Below are 8,417 nucleotides of genomic sequence, written 5' to 3'. Positions count from 1 at the left end.
CACAGAAATAGTAATTGTTGCTTAGTTGAATTTGTAGTTCTTCATGAACAATATATCAATCATTATGCCAAATGAGTAGTCCTATGATCCTCCATCATTTTAACGCAATGGATGATTCTCTATTGTCACTGAATGTATAGGTATATCATATTAATCCATCTCAATGCAAGGACCCATTAGTTGACCAAATCGCACAACCTTCATTAATATACCATAATCACTCCATCTCACCACTCAATTAGACTCCTTTTCAACAATTTGGTCTATTGCATAATTGTAACATATCAACATAAATGCTTCATTCCTATTTAAAATCCCATGCTCACATGTGCATTCTCTATATTTAAAAAAACAAAAAACAAAAAAAAATTCATCTACATCAATAATTTTTAATTTATTTTCCCATATATCGATTTGACCCATCTTACACCATATTGATTCATGGACTTTTCATGTCCTGGTTGCGGTGTTGTCCCTGAGTGTGTTAAAAGGGTGGTTTGGGGTTGCCATATTCTCTTTCAAGTTCAGAGCTTCCAATGGGCATATGACATCTTTGACAAAGTTATGATCATTTACACCTCATACAGAACAACAACATTGAGGTGCCTTTTCTTCCACTAGGGTGGTTCTTTTCCCAGTAGGCGTTAGACTCTATAAAGAAATGTAGTGTAGTCATTATCCAAAACTTTGAATCTAGGGACACAATTTTCTAGCAAGTAGCGATCATGCGGGCAGCCATGATAATTTGGAGAATCATTGCCGATATTACTGTGCGAGTTTTCTTGGTACCATCAACGATAATTTCATTCGAGGAGTTAGCAGTCAACCAATTAAAAATCCAATAACACCACATATCTGAGCTATAACGCTTGAGTTTGATGATGATGTCGACGACGACGATGGCGGCGGCGACGACGACGATTGGCCTTTGCACCTATTATTTAGGTCAAAAACACTGACTCACCTTTCACAGAAACCCGAGACCATAACCAGAAACTAGATATCATAAGCAGTAATGTAACTGCTCTGATATTTTCATCATCACGGTGATTTCTAAATACTTGCTTGTCCTATCCATCGACACCCGTTTTTTCTAATAGTTGTTAGATTTGTTTGTTTTTAAATTCCTGAGTACCTGTTGTCACAGTCGACCGGTGTTTAATAACACTCCACCTATCTCCATAACCATTGAACTCTATCTCCATTGAAAGGCACGAGCCCAATTCAGTGCCATTCACAATCAACTTTCCATGTCAAACAAATTAATTTACAGAGTTTGTTTTCTCGTCTCTCGTCGTGCCCATTTCTATTTGACATATATTAATATGAATCAAATCTTGTTAATCCAATGAATACGAATAAGGACACTAGTGTTCTCAATTAGAATCCTTTAAAACCATTTAATATATCCCTCTGTACGAATGACACACTGTAACATGTAGATGTAAAAGAAATGATACATCCACTTGTGTTTTTATTCTCACCATGACGTTAGAAGGCCTGCATTTGCAAAAATTCCTTCTATTCTCATTTTTCCAGCAATGGCCAGTCCAACATGTCATAAACGCTAAAGACCATCGACATTCTTCATCTGACAGAGTCATTGGCGTGGATGCAGAGTCATTGGCGTGGATGCAGAAAATCCAAATATTGAGAGGCCATGCATATCCTCCACGACCAAATTTTTACGCCGTAAGGCCTTTCCCTTTGAGATCAACTCCCCAAACTGCCACCGTGTAATCATCAACACCATTAGATCAGATGTTAGACGATTAGAAATTTTAAGGCCGTTGGATTGATAGTTAAGACAGAAAAAAAAACCTAATAGGTTGGTTAAAACGAGCATTCTCTACGGTTTTTACAACATTCTCTTCAAAACTTCACTTCATGGTTTTGAGCATCGAACTTCAAGGTAATGGACAACCTTACCTATAAGAGAACCATGTTCCTTACTGGGCTTATGCTTGCTTAATGCTTTTGAAATAGCGTTTTTCCCAAATTTAATCCCTCGCTGTCTTCAGTTCAGTGCCTGTAGTGAGGAGTCCACCAGATTCAATTCTACAATTTTCAGGGTAGATTGGGATTCCTCCTGTGATCCAAAATGACAGATGACATGGTTCAAGTCTGCTCAGACTTCTCGTATTCAACACCGCAAGTAAGGGTTTTCTTTATTTGTTTCAATTTCTCCCAGTTGGTTTATGAAGGAAAGGAATCTAACCAATGTAATTTCTTCTTGCAGGCTGAGGGACATCATAGTGGCAAACCTTACCAGTGAAGGAGGAGAACTTGCCAAATTGGCAACCCCTGTCGCTTTACGTTGGTTTCTGTACCGATTTTGAAAAAAAAACTTTCTTGGTTTGCCCTTCCCGGCCCTGTTGGAGTTTGCTAAGCTAGAAGAGGGTTTTCTTCTGCGTTAATCATTATGGGTTCTTTTTCTTTGAGTTTCTCGTACTGCAACCTTGAGGGCTTTGAAGGAAATGGCCATAGCCTTCCTCCATTGAGTCTTTTTTGCTTTGTTCTTCTTGTCATTGCACTTAATGAGTGACACATCACTTAATAAGTGACACATGTCCACTTTGGATTCCTCGATGCTTCCCTCGTTAACCGTATATATATCTGTGTCAGTTATAGTGTTTGATATCAATGGCAGTGAAGGAAATGAGAGAAGCTGCTGCCAGTTCATCCACTAAATCTTATTACAAGATTGATGATGTCCAGGAGTTGGTAAAATGTCACCCTCAAGCTCTTCCGGAGAGATAGATCAGACCCAAAGAAGAGATCATGGGATCTGCAATAGTACTGGCAGTCAATACGAATGAATGCTCTGAACGTAGACACATTGATCAGAATTGAGCTGCTAGAACTTAAATAAGAATTGGCTCATGATAAAAATAAAGAGCTAATCAACCATTCAGTTGACCTCAAAAGGGATTTCTTAAAAATAAAGAGTTAATCAGCCATTAAGTTGACTTCAAAAGGGACTTCTTAAAGTGAATAGATTGATGTCATTTAACATCAAACTTGGTTTCAACTCCAGCCATCAAAATCCCATATGCTTGTAATAAATTCTAATAATTTAACACAAAAGGAATTTTTCTTGCGTCAATCTTTCAATAGCCAAAAATACCAGCTACCTTGCAATTTGGTGCAGTTTGAAGCCATATACAAGTGGTACATATATTTGCACAGGTTTGGGTGCCTTCACCGTTGGGTAGATCATTAGATCATTAGAAATAGATGTGGAAAATTAGCTCCATCAATATTGATATGATATTTAGACATTGGGTAATACAAATCTTCAGTTTTAAATCTGATATGAAACTCAGATTCCTTTGTATTAATCTAATTCTTTTCCTTTATACTAATCTAATTTATCAGACAAAATATGTATATGGAGTAAAGAGGGCAAACTACTAGGTCGGTCTGTATAGTAGAGAGAGCATTTGTATATTGCAATTTTTTTGGTCTTTACAGCAGAAAGAGCAGAAGAAATATTGAGTAAAGAGGGCAAACTGCTAGGTATGTACAATAGAGTAGAGAGAGCATTTGCATATTGCGATTTTTTAGGTCTGTACAGTAGAGAGAGCATTTGAATATTGCGATTTTTTTTTTCCACATCACATCAATAACAATTCAATTAGTTCTAGTGTTTTTCATTCTCTTTGCATCCAAAAAAATTTAATTAATTCTTTTTTTCAGAAAATATCAATAAAAATTCAAAGTGATATATGGTCATTGGTAACTATGCAACATCTTCTATTCTCCCTTGGTGTGAACTGTGGTTGTAGCTGATTATCTACAACCTTCTTCCATTTTCTTTTAATGGGAATGTAGGCCTTGATTCGTATTGGATGGGCCATGTTGGTTTCATTGTAATTCAAGGGAATTGAGGCATAATTCAGCAGCTTTGGTTTCATTTTATTTCAAGAGAACTAAGGAATAATTCAACAACTTTGGTTTCATTGTAATTCAAGGGAATCTGGGCATAATTCAGCAGCTCAAGTTTCAGAATATGGAAATCGTAATAGACATGGAAAGATCAGAGGAAGCGAGTGAACTCGAATCCAATAACATCGAGGCACTTCTGCTGCAGGGGATTACTGAAGACAAGGAGAGGAGGCTAGAGAGCTGCCATAGCGCTCGATCTTGGTTGTTCTGATCAATACTTCTATTCTTGTGTTGGGTTAAGTTGGATTTGGCTTTAGTGTCAGTGTCTCAAATCCTTTAAAGTCACTTCATAAGGGGAAAAAATGATAATGAACTAGAGTTCAAATAAATGGAATAAGTTATCATCTTGTTGGCTTGTTGCAGGTGGGTTTCTCTTCTCCAACGGGGTCTGGGATGATAGAGGATTTTTACCTCACCATATCTCAGGTGTTCTGACAACATTAATAGAAACACCTCACCTTATCTCAGGGGTGCTGACAACGTTTATAAAAACATTTTAAGGAATGAAATGTTTTAGAAAACTATAAATTGTTGAATGTTTTATTGTACAAATAAGAGTAAGCAGAGGTGTACACATTAAAAATAGTAGAATGAATGTATATTTCTTGTGTTTTCTTTTTACATAAACTCCCCATGGCGAGAGTGGGGTTAATCTCCTCGTCTAGTCTCTTTAGGGATTATTATTAGATATAGTCAGATGGAAATATAGTCATATGGAATGCTTGATAATGAGCTAGTTGTGGTGAATTCCCACTTTTTTTTTGTTCTGCAACCCCAGCTCAACCCAGCATAGAATAAATATCTATTAGCCAGGGAATGCAATCCATGTTCTTGATCTTCAATCTGATATATACTATTATTTGTATTTGAAGTCTCTTATGACTAAGTTGTGCTTCAGTGTGATGCTCTGAGAGATGACATGCCTTTTTGTATATTTGGCATTTAGTTAGCTCACATAGAACTCCTTAAATGTAAAAATATCTATAACTTTGTCTCTCTGACCATGGATTCTAGGCATTTGATTGAATATAATTGTTTCTATAATATTCATACGTATATTTTCCAAGCCGACAAGAATGCATATTGTCCAATATTAACTCATTCTTTTGTTGTGGTAATAAATGTTGGTAGAAGTCAGACTTGGGAGGAGTCCAAGAAGATCTTGTTTGACTGGGGAAGAACCGATGGTGATCTCTTCATGACCATAATTAATACGGTCACATGTTGTCATAACTGCAACATGTTTGTTGGCTTTTTAGTGATAATAGAAAAAGATGGTGATATTTTTGGGATGAATGTCAATAACATTTTTTTTTATTTTTTTAATTGAAGTTACTGTAGTTGAGATTTTGCTAGTTTGTAGGTAATTGTTGAGATTTTGTTGGTTTTTACGTTTTATTTGATTTAAAAGATATATAGAAGAGGCTGTAATTGAACAATAATATGTATACTTTGATTTTAATGATATAGCAAGTATGAAATTTTCTCCCAATAAAAAAACCACAGTAAAGTTTCTCTATTCCAAAACATAATATACTTTGACATAATAAGAGGCACAAGTTTAAAGTAGAATAATAGGAACATGTTTAAAGTTGTAACCATTTTGGGATTGGTGTGAAGTTTTGATTTACATTAAAGCTGCAAGTCAATAATTCAACAGCTTTGGTTTCATTGTAATTCAAGGGAATTCGGGCATAATTCAACAACGCAAGTTTCAGAATATGGAAATCCTAATAGACATGGAAAGATCAGGGTAAGCGAGTGAACTCGAATCCAATAACATCAAGACACCTCTGCTGCAGGGGATTACTGAAGAGAAGGAGAGGAGGCCAGAGAGCTTCCATAGTGCTAGATCTTGGTTGTTCTGATCAATACTTCTGTTCTTGTGTTGGCTTAAGTTGGATTCGGCTTTAGTGTCAGTATCTCAAATCCTTTAAAGTCACTTAATAAGGGGAAAAAATGATAATGAACTAGAGTTCAAATAAATAGAACAAGCTATAATCTTGTTGGCTTGTTGCAAGTGGGTTTCTCTTCTCCAACGGAGTCTGGGATCATAGAGGATTTTGACCTCATCTTATCTCAGGTGTGCTGACAACATTAATAAAAACACCTCACCTTATCTCAGGTGTGCTGACAACGTTAATAGAAACATTTTAAGGAATGAAATGTTTTAGAAAACTATAAATGGTTGAATGTTTTATTGTACAAATAAGAGTAAGCAGAGGTGTAGACATTAAAAATCATAGAATGAATGTATATTTTTTGTGTTTTCTTTTTACATAAACTCCCCATGGCCAGAGTGGGTTTAATCTCCTGGTCTAGTCTCTTTAGGGATTATTATTAGATATAGTCATATGGAATGCTTGATAATGAGCTAGTTGTGGTGAATTCCCACTTTTTTCTTGTTCTGCAACCCCAGCTCAACCCAGCATAGAATAAATATCTATCAGCCAGGGAATGCAATCCGTGTGCTTGATCTTCAATCTGATAAATAGTATTATTTGTATTTTAAGTCTCTTATGACTAAGTTGTACTTCAGTGTGATGCTCGGAGAGATGACATGCCTTTCTGTATATTTGGCATTTAGTTAGCTCACAGAGCTCTCCTTAAGTGTAAAAATATCTATAACTCTGTCTCTGTGACCATGGATTCTGGGCATTGGATTGAATATAATTGTTTCTATTTGTTGTAACTAGTAACTCTAATGTTCAGAACCAAAATGAAGGCCCAGATTTCGATTTGTTTCAACCAAAAATTTCAGAATGTTTTGTTCTTTTAAAGTTTCTGGCTCAATCTGTAGCAAAAACATTTGGAAATTACAGGCCTGCCAAGCTATGGTCTCATTTCACTTACTGTTATTTTCCAAGCTGACAAGAATGCATATTGTCCAATATCAACGCATTCTTCTGTTGTGGTAATAAATGTTGGTAGAAGTCAGACTTGGGAGGAGTCGAAGAAGATCTTGTTTGACTGGGGAAGAACCGATGATGATCTCTTCATGACCATAATTAATACGGTCACATGTTATCATAACTGCAACATGTCTGTTGGCTTTTTAGTGATAACAGAAAAAGATGTTGATACTTTCGGGATGAATGTCAATAATATTTTTCTGAATTGAAGTTACTGTGGTTGAGATTTTGTTGGTTTTTAGGTAATTGTTGAGATTTTATTAGTTTTTAGGTTATAATTGATTTAAAAGATATATAGAAAAGATTGTAATAAAACAATAATATGTATATTTTGATTTTAATGATATAACAAGTATGACATTTTCTCTCAGTAAAAAAACCACCGTAAAGTTTCTCTATTCCAAAACATAATATACTTTAACATAATAAGAGGCACAAGTTTAAAGTAGAATAAGAGGAACATGTTTAAAGTTGTCAGAAACCATTTTGGGATTGGTGTGAAGTTTTGATTTACATTAAAGCTGCAAGTCAATAATTCAAGAGCTTTGGTTTCATTGTAATTCAAGGGAATTCGGACATAATTCAACAGCTCAAGTTTCAGAATATGGAAATCCTAATAGACATGGAAAGATCAGGGAAAGCGAGTGAACTTGAATCCAATAACATAGAGACACCTCTGTTGCAGGGGATTACTGAAGAGAAGGAGAGGAGGCCAGAGAGCTTCCATAGCGCTAGATCTTGGTTGTTCTGATCAATACTTCTGTTCCTGTGTTGGGTTTGGCTTTAGTGTCAGTATCTCAAATCCTTTAAAGTCACTTAATAAGGGGAAAAAGTGATAATGAACTAGAGTTCAAATAAATAGAACAAGTTATAATCTTGTTAGCTTTTTGCAAGTGGGTTTCTCTTTTCCAACTGAGTCTGGGATCATAGAGGATTTTGACCTCACCTTATCTCAGGTGTGCTGACAACATTAATAGAAACACCCCACCTTACCCCACCTTATCTCAGGTGGGCTGACAACATTAATAGAAACATTTTAAGGAATGAAATGTTTTAGAAAACTATAAATGGTTGAATGTTTTCTTGTACAAATAAGAGTAAGCAAAGGTGTAGACATTAAAAATCAGAGAATGAATGTATATTTTTTGTGTTTTCTTTTTACATAAACTCCCCATGGCCAGAGTGGGGTTAATCTCCTGGTCTAGTCTCTTTAGGGATTATTATTATGGTCTAGTCTCTTTAGGGATTATTATTAGATATAGTCATATGGAATGCTTGATAATGAGCTAGTTGTGGTGAATTCTCACTTCTTCTTTTTTTTTTTGGCTCTAAAACCTTTTTTTTTTTTTTGGCTCTAAAACCCCAGCTCAACGCAGCATAGAATAAATATCTATTAGCCAGGGAATGCAATCCGTGTGCTTGATCTTCAATCTGATATATAGTATTATTTGTATTTTAAGTCTCTTATGACTAAGTTGTACTTCAGTGTGATGCTCTGAGAGATGACATGCCTTTCTGTATATTTGGCATTTAGTTAGCTCACAGAGCTCTCCTTAA

The sequence above is a fragment of the Pinus tabuliformis genome, chromosome 5_2, assembly GCF_031772625.1.
Source record: "Pinus tabuliformis cultivar Carrire ecotype Pingquan chromosome 5_2, CPIR1, whole genome shotgun sequence".
Taxonomy (NCBI): Eukaryota; Viridiplantae; Streptophyta; class Pinopsida; order Pinales; family Pinaceae; genus Pinus; species Pinus tabuliformis.
The sequence above is the reverse complement of the archived record's forward strand: the minus strand, read 5'-3'. Positions refer to the sequence as shown.